This window comes from Ursus americanus, chromosome 8 (genome assembly GCF_024610735.1).
Source record: "Ursus americanus isolate L20-20 chromosome 8, mUrsAme1.1.p, whole genome shotgun sequence".
NCBI lineage: Eukaryota > Metazoa > Chordata > Mammalia > Carnivora > Ursidae > Ursus > Ursus americanus.
The window spans coordinates 65758738-65772651 of NC_142134.1; the positions used below are offsets into that span (position 1 = coordinate 65758738).

General features: G+C 36.7%; 1 protein-coding gene across 8 annotated transcripts in view; it reads right to left on the minus strand.

Moving 5' to 3' along the window:
- Positions 1-13914, minus strand: part of LOC123775788 (cytosolic beta-glucosidase) — an 889125-nt gene that overhangs the window by 330222 nt on the left and 544989 nt on the right. For all 8 annotated transcript variants that reach the window (XR_015725387.1, XR_015725386.1, XR_015725385.1 and 5 more), the window contains one exon: positions 8996-9113. The gene's annotated coding sequence lies outside the window, so the exon portion shown is untranslated. The remainder of the gene's footprint in view (positions 1-8995; positions 9114-13914) is intronic.

A 13914-nucleotide genomic window follows, 5' to 3' on the forward strand; every position in this document is an offset into this window, starting at 1 on the left:
TAACTTAGGTATATCTAGTTTATCTTACAGTGATATATGAGACATGCTTCTATAAGATTCTGCAGCCCACCTAACCTCCCATTCCAAGGTAAGTCCTAGAATGCTTTGTAGAGGCATTGTCGACCTCTTTCAATTACTATGAAAAGTAGTCTCTGATACTTATGGATTTAAAGTCCAGAATCTCCCTTGTGAATCCCCCTAAAGTTCTCAGTCTTTTAAAAACTGGAGCTTATCAGAAAAGATGGTGAACAAGACGGCTTTAGGTCCTGTGATATCAATTATTTTTTAAAGAAGAATAGATTATCATATTTTAAAACTAAAATCATAATTTTCCTTCTTGTTACTTCTCTGATTATCTGCATATATTATTAAAAAAAACTATGGTCTAAATTCTTAGAGCCTTGTTCCTGGTTTTATAGTCTTCACAAGAAAGCTGACTTAGACAAGTAACTGGCATTTGACAATTCCCAAAGGATTTACTTTCAAAGTATGGCATTTTGCATCAATTTCCTCATCTCCAAATTTACCTCAGATGTCTGTCTTCACGTGGGTATCAGTCTCTGTGTACGGATTTCATATTTAACAGTACGCTGGATCACAGGTTTAAAGCATCAATTGGCAACTAGTCCAAAATAGCAAATGCACTTGCCAAGTTGTTGGAAAATGACCTTTTTCTTTTTTATCTCCCTCTTCCTAGACAAATCACCATTACTGGTGATCTCTGACCACAGACCTTCCTATGTCTGCTTCTGTCATCTACTTGGTAGACATGTTGACCGCAGCAAACAATCCCCTATCATCAAGTTTTCCAGATGTTTGCACAGCGGGTTCAGTGTTTTTAAACCATCTAAATGACGGTCCCAAATGACAAATGTTCATTTTCAAAATTAAAGCTTATTACGAATTACCTGCCAAGTACAATGTGTCAGGAGAGACTGAATGAATTAGAATTTTTGTCCACTGAGAATGAATGAATAAGAAAAAACATAAATGAGGCAAGCTATTACACATCCTAGAGGTACATAGAAAGAATTTTAAATAACAGTAATTTACTAAAGGCTGTTGCATTAATACTTATGACTTACTTTAAAAAGGCCCATCCCCATCTTTTGCCATGAGTCAGCCTTTAACTTTGCTAATGAAAAAATAATAGCTAGGAAAGACAAGGATAATCTTTAGTGCAAACCTGCTCTTCTCTGTGGTCATGGACCACACAGACTCAGCTTTGACATACGGGGAAGAAAGAGCAGAGCCCAATACAGCCCTCAAGGACTGGACTCCGTTCCCTCTTTACTGCTTCTAGCTGTGTGCCATTTATCCTTGACCTCCAGTTTACTCATCTATGATGTGGAAATAATAATACTTAGGTTGTGGTAAAAATTAAATAAATGAAAATAGTAGTAGGATGTGCTTTGTAAACTATAAAGTACTATAAATACTTACTGACATCAGAATAACATGAACTACCAAATATTAATGACTTACTATATGCCAGATACTATGTAAGGCTTCACATGTATTCAGTCTTTTTCAATTTTCGCAATTGTTTAAGGTGGGTGATATAATCTCTCTTTTATAGATGAGAAAACTGAGTCTTGTATAGAGGTTAAGCAACCGGCCCAAGTAACAGCTAACTGGGGTTAGACAGGATAGGAACCCAAATGCCAGAATCCAAAAATATGCACATAAAATCCATGCTATGCTACTAATCTTTAATCATTAAAGCCTAATGCCCGGTGATGCCACTTTGGCTCAAAATATTTTGGTGATGCCATTGAAAATTGCCTTCAGATCCAAATTATTCAGGCACACAAAGGAAGCAGCCTGCTGACTCTATAGACAACTTTTTTTCTTTCTTTCTTTTTTTTTTTTTTTTAACCCCAAAGAGCACCATCCAGTCTGATCATCCTGCATTCTAGGCAGGAAGGCAATGAATAACCATAGCCAAGAATTCTATCTTTTAGAAGACTCTACAAGATTGAAATTCCTTTTCAAGATGGATGTGGCTCTCTTTTCTTCACATCCCCATAGCTCTGGATATAACATCAAATGTAACTCCAACCACACGATGTATTAACTGTTTACTTACATACCCAACCTTCAAGTAGCCAGAATTTTTTAATTACTGTATCCTAGATCCAAAATAGAAGTTGCATGGTAATATTGGAAGAAACAAATGATGCGTACTTTCTTGCTGCCTAGGAAAACTTTGGTCCCAGATAAATATGACACCAGGCTGACCACAGAGTGAGATTGTTTCATAGGACCAAATAGAACATCTAGATTTTCCATCTTTAAAATTATAATCAGCAGCAGGAAGCAAAGCAATACCACTGTCCCTGTTATAGGAATCCAAAGGCTTTTTATAGAATGCACAGCAGCAAATGTTATCGCTATGCCTGAAAAAACCATTTTCATTATCAGATGCCTTTTTTTCCCCAATTGATTATGACTTTTCCTTTAAAAAATGCATTTAAGCAAAAATTTTCTATGCTTGATTTAGCCCAAGGGAAAATTTGGGGGACTAAGACGGAAGAGAGCAGTCTGAACAAAATTCCTTCTGCCTTTAAGCTATGCACACATGGACAAAATAGATTACATTCAACTGAAATCTTTAAAATAAAAAAACAAACAAACAACTCCTATTACTTAGAAAGAGCCTAACAATGAAAAATCCAGCTTTATGGTATTGTAGTCCCTAATGCGTAAGCCAGTGAACAGACAGGGGTAAGTTTTGTTTTCTGTTTTAAAGTTGTAATGTTCTTAAATTCATTTCATCTTGGTTTAAAGGTGTTGCCCTGGACTGAAACTTCTTCAGCAGACTTCTGAGGACGCACCAATTCATGTTAGAAATCTTCAAGGTGAAAGTCATTGGAGTTAAGGCTAGTGTTTAGTTAAGACAAACTGAATTAATGGGCCCCACTCAAGGTGGACTGTGAATGTATTTCTATGTCTGGCTTAGCTTAATGTGTCTCTTACCATGAAGGGAGGGCTAGAGATAAGGATTTTTTAAGCTGATAAAAGCTCTTTAAGATTCTTCAGAAAAAATTACAAAGATGAGAAATCTGAGTTTATACCCAACATGCTAAACAAAGAGGCGGTACTCTCTCAGAGCAAACACGAAGCCTTGTTTGAGTGAAGCAGCGATTTACAAGTCTATGACAAAACAGACTTTTCATTTCATAGAAAGAAAAGACAAATAATTTTAGAACAACATTTTGATTTAGCAGCTGTAAGGGACCTTTGAATTTAAATTTCGATATATAAATCCCAATTTTGCCATGTAAAATTAATAATGGATTTCTCTAAAGCCAAACTCTCTCCAACCTCCGCTGTAATTCTCTTAAGAAAGCATTAAATGAAAGCATTTCACTTTAGTTGAAAATCAATGGCACTTCAGTGAAGCATGCATCTCCCAAGTGTTATGGAGTCAAGAATCATACAGTCCTCCTAGTAAGACATGGGACTCTGGATTTGATAATAACTTCATACAACACATGAGTCTTTGAAAAAAATTAATACAAAATGAAAGGATTGAAAATCCAATATGATCATGCTCAAATTCTCTTTGAAATGTCAACCCAAGTGCATTATAATATAATTAATGTTGATGATATGGTAATAATAGTAATAAAGGTAGTAATAAGTAGAAATAATGTTTAATTACTGCTTATGATAGACCAGACACTTGCTAAATACTTCATATGCATCATCTCATTTGATTCTCTCAAGAATCGTGTGACTTGATACTGTTAGTTATTTTTAAAATAGACCTGAAGAAGAAAGAGATAAAATAATTTAAGATGGATTAAAAGATTTCATTTTAGGGGTGCCTGGGTGACTTAGTTTGTTAAGCAAATGACTTTGGCTCAGGTCATGATTTCAGGGTCCTAGAATCAACCCCAAATCGTCCCCCACCTCGAGTCTTGCCTCAGGCCCCATGCTCAGCGGGAGTCTGCTTGTCCCTCTCCCTCTCCCATTGCCCCTCCCCCTATTCATACTCTCTCTCCCAAATAAATAAAATCTTTTATTCTTCTATTTTTCTTAAGATTTTATTTATTTGTGTGAGAGAGAGAAGGAAAGCATGAGTGGGGGAAGGGGTAGAGGGAGAGCAAGAAGCAGACTCCCCTCTCGGGGCTGGGTTCCAGGACGCTGGGATCATGACCTGAGCCAAAAGCAGATGCTTAACCCACTAAGCCACCCAGGTGCCCCTAAATAAAATCTTTTTAAAAAAAGATTTCATTATATATTAATCTATGGCCACTTGGAAAATGAATCAAAAGGTATTATAAACTCCATCTTTTTGAAATGTTTGTTTTCCATACTGATAAAATTGTATTTATCTTTCACTGTGGTAATTATAAGGATGAAAAAGATACAATCCCTGTCCTCCAGGAACTCACAGTCTTAAAAGGAGATGAAATCTGCACTAAAAATCCAAATATAATTCAGTGTGGTTTGTGATAAATTGTAAGACAGTCTGTTGAAAGCTTTGGGTAGTTAGAAAAAAGAAAACAATTCTTACAGCTTAGGGAAGGATCAGGAAGTCTCCTTACAGGAAGAAGCAGTTCCACTGGGTTTGAAAGGTGGGTAAAGTTTCAACAGTAAGATAGATATGAAGCCCAAGAGAAAGAGCAATGTGCAATGTCTTCAAGAATAGTTTTTCAGGATGCCAGTGTTGCTGGACTTTTTGACATATGAATGAGCAATAATGTGGACTAGACCAGACCTTCACTGTTGTTCAAAGGAGTTTAAACTGTATTTGAAATTCAGTAGACAGTTTCATAGTGAAGGTATAATATGGTCAGAGCTCTCTTAGGGAAGATTAGTCCAGCAATGCATTACACTTATTTACCCTTTCTTTCTTTCTTTTTTTTTTTTTTTTTTTTTTTGGTTACTTCACCAATGAATAATTACTGTCTTGTTATTATGTGCCAAGACCTACATGAGGCAATGGGGTTATAATGGTGAATATGACTCACTGTCTTTCATAGAATTTATAATCATGAAAGTTAAACAAAAAACTGAATAGTGTCACCAATACTATAAGAGAGGAAGTATACAAGAGCACCTAGGAGGGGTATCTTCTCTAGCTTTGGGGTTAAAAACAACAGCAGCAACAACAACAACAGGCAACAAAACAAAAACCTTCCCATAAAAAATGGCTTCAAATTGTGTGTACTGCATGTGTGTATATGTGTGTAGGTTTACGGAGTAGGAAGGTCGATATATGAAAATGTTCCCAGGGGAAAATATGTTTTGGGAACTTGACGTGGGGTTATTTGCTTTCCCGCCACATACATCCTTAATAACCTCAGTAATGTGCACAGGGCTCCTGACTGTTTCATCCTGCAGAGAAGGTCTGACCATCAGTCAACTTCCGGGAGAACCAATGAAGCATTATGAACAAGGACCTTATGAAAGCAAATTCTGTTGAATTGAATTGGCTCTCTTCATAGACCTGGAAATCATCTGGTCTGACTTTTAAAAAAATACCAAATATGAATAATTCAGTCAAGCCTGAAATAAGCACCTTGAATGAGTGTGGCTTTTAGCGTTCATTCCTTCACTCAATTATTGAGTAATTAGTTGTTGTTTATCAGCACCATGGAACCCATTGTACTAAGCACTTGCCTTACCCAATCCTTTAGTCATAATTAATCATTTCCCCTAAATGCTTATCTTAATTTTCCTGTACCTCCGTATAACACACTTACAGTTGGCTTCTGTCACTGTGTGTTGTGTGTATAAGTATCTGCAAGTAGACTGTGGCTTTCTGAAGAGAGAAATTGTGTCCTCATCCCTATGTTCCATTTAGCCAATGGCACAGATATAATAGGGATTCTCTAAATGTTTGCTGAATGAATGAATGAACGGATAAATAGATGAATGGATGGATTGATGAATGGATAGAGACAGACATGCATACAATGTTTTTCCTGTCCTCATGAATCCTACAGCTTAATGCAGATCAAATATGCATATTTAATTAGAAATATTTTTCAATATTCAAATCATGATCTCTTTTCAATTTATGCTTACTGTTATAGTGCCACAATCTCACCATGATCCCAAAGATACCATGAAAGAGCTCCACAGTGTATTTAGAGTTTGAATGTTTACCTCTTCTATGTTAGCTAAAGTTTGCTTTTTATCCCCCAAAGTACTGATTCCTGAGTTTTCTCTTTAAACTCAACAAAATAGCAGCCCCAAAACCCCCACTAAGCCATTTTAACATGTTGTTCCTTTCCCACAAGTTAGATGCAATTGAAGTAGATAATAACAAAATTGAAATTTTAAGAATGTCTGCAGTCATCATTAATCCAAGAACAAAACAGAAGTCTTTGCCCCTGCACATAACAGCATCAAGATCATTTACAACTCCCTTGTTCTGTGGTCTTATTTGATTACCATTTTCCCAAAAGTCCTGCCATATTTTCCTCTTTCCTTTCAGCACATTCAGCACATCTTTTTTGGCTGTTTCATACTGAACATTGGTTTGGTTGACCAGGAAAAACAGATTCAAAAACTTCAACGGAACTGTCTACATAGATATCTGTTGCTCAATAATTTATCTTGAGAAACTAAGTAAGATATTTCTTATTTTTGCATGCATTATTAGACAAGTGTATCTTTATATTTCATTTGAGTAAAGTGATTCAATAAAACAAAGAGTGTTTTCCCGTTAAAATCATGGGATGTTAATTATATAATGTTCTCTAGAAGTCAGGAAATTGCATGATGTAAGATGAAGGAGATGACAGAGATGGAAATTACCCTATTACTCTGTTTGATCTGAAACAAATTCCTTAATCTTAGTGAGTCTCAGATCCCTTTTATGTCAAATGATAATAATAATAATAGCCTTCCTATATTGTTACTATGGCATCGTGAGAAGTTTGAAATATGGTGGATATCAAAATACCAGGCATTGTTCTATGTGGAAAATTATCATTCATGGTGATTATCGTATGGCGGTAGTAGACTAAGCATTCTACCTGCATTTTCTCATTTAATATTTCTCCAAACTCTATGAGGCAGATTCTACTTTTATCATTATTTTTAAATGAGGAAACTGATACATAAAGCAAAATTTGATGTAGATCATAGAGCTATGTAGCAGACCCAGATTCAAACCCCAGTGCTAAAAGGAACTGAGTGTGGGATAAAGGGTTGTGCGATTTGATAGCACAGTAGAGAATGCTTTTCTCTGAGGCCAGCTTATTCCCAGGAGGAGGATGTATGCTGGCTCAGGCTGAGGGTGGGTCAAAATCCAGGGCGGGGCAGAAAAACTCAACCAAAGTTCAGTTAGCAAATATTTTGTTCCAATTGATCATTGGGAATAAACAATTCTACTAATTATCTACGAGGCAAAGAATAAGAGTTTCAATTCTGTGTCTAGCTCTGTCATAGGTAAACAGAGGGGTGTTCATGAGTCTTATGTAAGTCTTATTGGAAACGGTGATTCTTTGCAGGCTGCCATTTCTCAGAACACAAAGGAGTCAGAGGGATTTCTTAACCTTCACTGTTTTCCAGAATCATAGGGCTCCGATAAAGTTCAACACTGTACTTCCCATTGGTTAGACATGCTGAAGATAACTTGTGCAAGCCATATGTTGAAGGTGGCAGAATCCCCAGATGACCTTGCAATCTCCCTTCCCTGGAGTGTTAATTGAGTCAGTAAGTTTTAAAGATTCTTTGTTACAGGAGCTTAGAGAGTAGCCTAAATAGTAAAGTGTTCCATTTTAAAATCCACACCCATTGTGATTTCAGTCAAATCACTTGACCTAGTGAAACCTAGTTTCCTTGTCTGCTAAATGATGGAGTCGTAATAGACAAATCCTTAAAGAGGATTTGACCTTCAAAACTTTATGAAGACATAAAGATTTGTCCAAGTGCCCTGTGGTTTGATGTGTGGAATTAAAGACTGAACCACTCCTTACTCTTCCTCCCAAAACTCAGACAGCCTCAGTGTGGGAGCCACTTAGGAATGCTCTGGCTTTGGATGTTGTATAGGCTTTTCATTAGCAATTCAGAATAATGCTATCAAGGCTGCTTTTGTCTCCATTCTGCCAATCAATCATTTATTCTTCCTAAACCTACAGTACCCCCTTTGCATTGCCTTGCATAAATGGGGTGATTCTTGGATTCTCTTTTTCCTAACCCTTTTGATTTTCTCTATTTTCCTTCCGCTGTCCCTCTGAAATTTTTTCTGTGTCATGCGAACTCCATTTTTGGTGTTGTTTCATGCCTTCCCAAAGGCCAGGTTCATTTTCCTACCTAATATTCGAGAAGCATTCTTGAAGCTCATCTTTTTTGAAAAAGCCTACAAAACTCACCAATGCTCAGCTGATGACTTACTTCATTTCTCTACATTTGGATCTTAGTGTTTCAGCTAGTTGCAGCAGAACTCTGTGGGCCTTGTTTATCACCCAGTGCCTTGGACATACGTAATAGAGGCAAAAATTACCCAATTACCAAACCTTAAGGAATATTTAGATTAGAAAAAAAGTATAATGTTATTAATAAGTGGGCTTTGTATTACAAATATGAGTGACAGCCTAAATTGAGCTTTCAATGAAATAAAGGTAAGTTACAACTTCAATTAAGCAGAGCACCAAAGCTATTATTTTCATCCCAAATTGGAAAACATCGAGTACAATCTTGATCCAATTTTGGTGGATAGTGGACATGTGATAGAGCAGAAGAGGCACACAAACTATCTTAAAGCATTCAGGTAGAACAGAGTGAAAAAGACCTAAATCCAAAGACCTGTAGGTAACATGGTGCCTGGGTAATCTTAAGAAAGTTACTTTACCTCTCTCACCTTAGTTTCCTCAATTATAAACTCGGGGCAACAATTACATTAAAGGACTGCAGAGGGAATGAAAAAAATAATGTATGGAAAATACCTTTAGCTCTGTAGGCCTGTGGTAGACATCCAGGAAGGTTGGAGTTGTCGTTAATCTCATACAATTAATTAACATTGACTTACCGAACTGGACATAAAGATTCACCAGTGAGAACTGTTTATAAACCCAGAAGGAAGGGATGGAATCTTGGAGCTCTGAATGTGGACCACTCAGTCTGCAGGTTTATAAGAGAAATGTTCCCTATGGAAAGAAAAACACAACAGAAATCTGAAGAGGAATGCCTACAAACAGCTTTTATGTTTGGCTGGTTAAAATAGTCTGTCATCTTTTCATCACAGTCAATATCAAACTTTTCTTTCCTTTTTTTTTTCTTAGTACATGTCCTACTCATATCACCAGATTCTTGTCTATTCCTTGCCTCCTATTTACCACTTACTACACTTCCTGAACGCTGTTGCGTTTAAGTCATGTTTTCAGATGTAAATTCTCCTCCTTTATCTGTGAGGAAACAACTGGACAAATAAACATGGGAAAATCAAAGTCCAAAAGAGAGGAAAATATATGAAAATAGAGAAATACATAAAAAAGAGAAGCCAGAGATAATATTTGTGCAGACAGAGTAGTTTTAATATGACAGAGAGAAAAGGAGACTGGCTTTTGCTGGCTCATTTGGTCAAAGAAGATAATTTGGATGATTGAGTTGCATGGTTTGGAGTTATACAGAGCACATATTTATTGGATAATTGAAATCTCTCCCACTTACTTTGAGCTAATAGATTTCATCTTAAAGCTCAATGCTGTCAAATGCTGGAGTTATATAACTAAAAGAAGAAACAATAATCTCAGGGAAAAAAGTGATTCATTAAACAAAGTAAAAACTTTGTCCTTAGGAAGTTCATAAGTATATTTGGCTGGTCATTGCTATATGGGAACTTTCTGAATGTTGGTGGCAGTAATGGGACAGAAATTATTCAGTTGGGGCTGGTTTTAAGAAATGGCTTCAGCCCCTAAGTGGTTTGCCAAGTTTCTGTTAAACATCTCACATTATTGAGGATACAAGTCAAAATCACTTATCAGCAGTTCTTCTAAATAGCGAGGAATATGTATCAAAGAGGCCATGAAGGAATTTCTAATGAGAAAAAATGCTCTCACTTTTTGAGAAATTAACTGCTCCAATAAATTGCAAAGATAAAGTAGGAAAAGTTATCACAATAATGTCTGTTGTAATAAAACTAAACTGTACAGCTGATAACAGTTAAAATGCCAGAAGGTAAGTTAATGAAATACCATTCTCCTAAAAGCCCCTTTGGTCCTTACTCTGAAATATAATTCTGACACTCACATATAAAGGATATGGTGGAAACTACATGGAAATACTGTATCTGCACGTGTTCTACAGATTCATTGCCTATGAACTTTTGAATACATATAAAGTTTAAAAAGCAGAGTATATTAAATGAAACTTTCAGGAAGGTGAAATAAAATAATCCTAGGGCCTAAAATTGATTCTTAAAGTGTAAAAGAGATGAAAGTCTGTGGAGAGAGAAATCAGACGGAATTGCTAGCTGGCATTGGAAAATTTCTATCAAAGATCACGGGAACAGGGCAAAGATGGAGTCACTGAAGTCTCCCTAACACCTCCCATGGATTCATGCAGGTAGGAGAGGCCTAAAGCTTCTGTTACGATTTTCTGCAGTCAAATTCCTAGGCAAGCTGAAGATTTGTAGTAGAGCAGAGGAATTCATAAGGCTAATGAGAGAGCAGAAAAGAAAACCAACAGAAATAGCACACGTAGAAACTGAAAAGTAATCTGAAGTAGGACAGTTCGGGGTAATAGTTTCGCTGTTTATATATTACTGAACTTTTCTTATACATAGTAATGATCAAAATGGTAATGAATGGTGAAAATTCTGTGTGTGTGTGTGTGTGTGTGTGTGTGTGTGTGTGTGTACAGAGAGAGAGCATATGTGAGTGAGCAGGGGATGGGGAGGAAGGGAGGGAGAAAGGGTGAAAGTGGGAAGGAGGATAAGACAAAGACCAAAGTTGTAAAAGCCTTAGAAAGCCAAAGATACTCTATGCGCACATGCTCAGATACCAGGCTGAGAATCTCAGAACTCAGGGCCAGCTTCTTGCCCCATGGTGAAACCCAAATGGTTCAGGGCATCTCCCAAACAAACAGCAGAAGGGCAATAAACAGAGTCATCTTCAGGTCCCATGAGTTCAGTGAAAACCAGGCAAGGGCCCTATACACACAACCACATCCTGACTAATTAAGGAAAACAACAACAAAAACAGCGAAACAGTTACATGAGAAATAAAATAAATTGAAATCCACCAAAACTCTGTAAGAAAAGGCACGAAGAAATAATGCAAACCATGACAGAAACAAACCTCTCTGCTTTGAGCCATCTGTGCCACCCATCAGCTGGTAATAATATGACTCTGGGTAGCAATAGAAATAATCAAAGGAAGAGCTTTAAGAAGGCATGGCAATACTAATAGATTTTTTTCTGGGTTTCTGGTCTTTGTTTATGGATAATTATAATTTGGCAAAGTGTTCAGAGGCCCATCATATGAATGTGTCTCCAGTGCTTTACTTAAGCAACAGTTCACAAAGGACTTGCTTCAGTTTACCACCATACCAACTAAATGCTAGTAGAAGGAGAAAACCTCCAACTGATATGTGTGAATTTTAAATTATATGTTGATTTAATGTATCACAGCAAATTTTCCAACCAGAATTCTAAATAAGTATACTCAATATGTTGACCTGTCCTATGAAGGCAATTTTGGTTATCTTAATATATTTGAAATAAATCTTGCTTTCAAGGTATAACCATTTGATCTTTTCTATTTTAGACTTTACTTTCATGTATTCCCGAGTACATCCTTATGTATCCTTGTATTTGTCGAAATCTTAAAGATAAGAAAAGTGAATAAACTTGGCTTTAATTTATGTAAGAACAGCCTATTCTGAGAATAAGGAGATATTTTATGGAAAGGACATGGAAAATTATAAGCTGGTTAAACTACCCTCATTTGTATCAAGTCAGATCTATCTTCAAATATGGCTTGTCTTTTTGTTAGAAATAAATTCTCAGAATATCAGTGTGCCAATTGATATTCTTTGGGTTGCATGCAACAGAAACAAACCCTGATTAATTTGAGCAAAACCGGAAATTTATTAGAAAGAAGATAGAATTGCTCAGTGACTCAAAGGAAGAGTTGAAACATATCACCAGGGGGAGATAAGGCAGTTCCAGGAATCTAAGAAACAAGAATTAGTGGGCAGTGTGTTCAAAGTGCTAGCCTTGAGAGGAGTGAAATCTGACCATTTTTAATTCCTGGACTGCTCAGTTTAATATTCAAATTTCTGGAAGGGAACTTAGTTATGGCCTAGTTTAGATTATTTATGTCCCTTTTGCCAATGGGAAAGCTGAGCCACATGATTGGTCAGTTTATCAAGATTGTAGCCAATGAAGGAAATCAAGCTTCTGTTACTGGAAGGGAAGGAAATGAATGTGAGGAAGACAAAAAGCAAGCCCATGCTTAAATACATTCATGGGGAGAGATTACTACATAAAATAGTCTGAAAAACCCAAAATGACTAATAGTTCAGGAATAATTCGTGCTTTTTAAGATTTAATTTATAACTGCTCCACTAAAAATAATGAAGGAAATTATATTAAGTGTATTCATATTGAGCCAATATTTATTAGAGATATACATGTATTAAGTATAAGTTTCACATGTATTATCTCATTAAATTATCACCTGAAATTCCTGTTAGAACTAACATTTCTACTTTGCGCTTATGAAAACTAAGGATCAGAAAGTTATGTTGACTTCTTTGTTGTCACTCCATGAGGAATTCTGGTCCACTTTCGGTTATATTTCTATTATTCGTGCAGAGTGTCTTCCTTTAACTAATTGTTTCCAACCACTAACCTTGTAACACTAAAGGAAAGAAGTAAGACCTGGATAGTAATGCAAAAGCAAACAAGAAAACAAACAAACCAACAAACCAAAACCGCACAACACTGTGTTTAGGATGAGTGCTGCAACTGCATATAGATTTGGGACCTTACGGACAATACGGTGAGTACAGCTACACACAGCAGATTGAACATAGCCAACCACTTCTCCTAATAATCTTACTAAAAATGAAACTACGATAAAGGAAGAGTATAAAATCTCCAGGGAAAGCAACAATAATCCTGATAGGACAACACTTTTTTGGAACATCGAAAGCAAAAGAGGAGTTAACAAGACAGAGAAAGTAGAATACTAATATATTTTCTTTATCTGAGTTGCCATTTATTATAAGATGCACCATTAGTTTGTTTCATTGAGAAAGAAAAATCACTGCCACATATAATCATAAATTTATGATTATAAATGTCCACTTATCTATTGCTATGTAACAAACCATCCCAAATTTAGTAGCTTAAATTAACAACAATAATTTGATTATTATCTCTCACACTTCTTTTTTTTTTTTATTTTAAAGATTTTATTTATTTATTTATTTGATAGAGATAGAGACAGCCAGCAAGAGAGGGAACACAAGCAGGGGGAGTGGGAGAAGAAGAAGCAGGCTCCTAGCGGAGGAGCCTGATGTGGGGCTCGATCCCATCATGCCAGTATCACGCCCTGAGCCGAAGGCAGATGCTTAACGACTGTGCCACCCAGGCGCCCCTATCTCTCACACTTCTAAGGGTTGACTGGGCCTGGCTGATCAGGAAATCCCATGCAGTTGCGACCACATGCTTAGTGGGGCTGCTATCCTCTCAAAGTCTTCCTCACTCATGTGGATGATGATTACTGTTAGCCGTCACCTGGAACTTCAACTGGGCCTGTTGGCTGAAACATGTGTATTCAGACTATGCATGTAGCCTGGGCTTCCTCAGAGCAAAGTACCTTTACAAGAGCAAATATGCCAAGAGAGCTAGCTGGGCAGAGCCGTATTGCTCTTTAGGACTTATCTTCGAATCATGCAGCTTCACTTACACTCCATGTTATTGAACAAGCCACAAAGGTT